Here is a 1707-nt window from a genome sequence, read left to right as displayed (position 1 = left end):
TGATGGCACTACTCATAGTCGGGCTTAATATTAAAACTAGACAGTGATTATACGTCTTTCAGTCAATGCTCAGTTACAACTCTGGACTAATGCAAGATGGATTAATGGGGCAGACTGGGCAATCAGTCAAGTCATAGTAGGCTATAAATAGTATTAACAAAAACCTGGAGGAAGCCTGTTTGAATGGGCCTGATGGAGCTGATAAAATTATTATTTAGTTAAGTATTGTTATAATATACAGGAGCTATGCTTAAGTTTGTCAGTGAATTAGATGCTGGATCATCAGCCGGTTCTAGCACAGACCCAGTCCAGACGTCTTTAGCAGGTCAAATACAGGCAGCCTCAGCCAGTACGAGCACAGCCAGAGATGTACAGCCAGCATCAGATACAAGCAGCTCCAACCATAATGGAACACCTGCTGCTCCACCACATGACCCAGCGGATTGGCCCCCAGTCTTAACAGACTTCATGAGGACTGAGTTAGTGTGCAGAGGTCCATTCAAACCAGCACTAGGTTTTTCTAGAAGTTTTCTCCATTCAGGCTTATAACAGAGACAGACTGTTTTAAAGGAGGGTTGTATTAAGAGCACTGCCGTGTCAGGTGAGACTGTGCAGCAATGGCAAATGGCTCATGAGTCAGGTCGTAGGGCCCCATTGCAGAATTTTGCTTAGGCTCTATGTGTCCCCATCCACCTCAGTACTGTATTCCCTAACTGAAATACAAAATTACCTGAAATTCTGTCTGTCTACAAAATGTGACAAGTTGCTTTAATGTTAACTACTCAGTACAGTATTAGATAGATCCATGAGAAACTACATTTAGCAATGAAAGCAAGTCGAACTGAAGCTAACCAGGAAGTGGACAGGATTTCATCTAAACTGTACAAAACTGGAGTTGTCTGTTTGCTAGACACACCTAGCTAAGTCTTATTCAGTGCACACAACTCGGTGGTCATTTGACAAAATAATCTCAACTCAAAGTCAAATTGCTAGTTGTTTTTTTTTTGTAGTTTTTTTCATCAGCTAGGAAGTGGACTTTTTGTGACAGTTTTCAAGGTCAAGAATGAACTTTCATGTTCAACTCTGTGGTCTTATAGGAGGCTTTCATCTTATCTGATTAATTCATGCTATTGGCATATGATTAGAAGGAGCCAGATATCAGAGCAGACTGTTCACCATTTACCACTGATGGTGATAAGAGACACCTGAGAGACTTTGTGCAGCGTTTGAAACATTTTGTTTAAATATTGACTAAGAAAAGAGGCTGTTGTGGAACTGGAAGGGAGGAGAGACACAGAGATGCAGAGGGATTTGGTTACCGACAGCAGATGAGTGAGCCCATTCACATACAGAGAGAGAGAGAGCTGTAAGAACTAAGCAACTCTAAATTCTGTCTTTAAAGGGGAGCAGCAGAGAGGTAGGTTAGCCAAGCACTAAACCACTGTTCTATCTGTTGTCTTTATGCCTCCCTCCCGCCACCGTCACTGAGCTGGGAGTGTAGAATATGGGTGCTAAAAGCTCGCACAGCTAAGAGCAGGGCTGTTGTTGGCAAATTCTGTGTTAGAGGGGGACACTTCCTCCTTCATATTGTATACCTCTTTTTCTGACTCTAAACGAACTATCTCACTCTCTCCAAATTCAGTTTTCAATGCTGCACAGCTTGGCTCACTCCAATTCCATCAGCCTCACCTTCAGTTGACAGTGAAA

Source organism: Micropterus dolomieu, linkage group LG04 (assembly GCF_021292245.1).
Source record: "Micropterus dolomieu isolate WLL.071019.BEF.003 ecotype Adirondacks linkage group LG04, ASM2129224v1, whole genome shotgun sequence".
NCBI lineage: Eukaryota > Metazoa > Chordata > Actinopteri > Centrarchiformes > Centrarchidae > Micropterus > Micropterus dolomieu.
Note: the sequence above shows the minus strand (reverse complement) of the source record.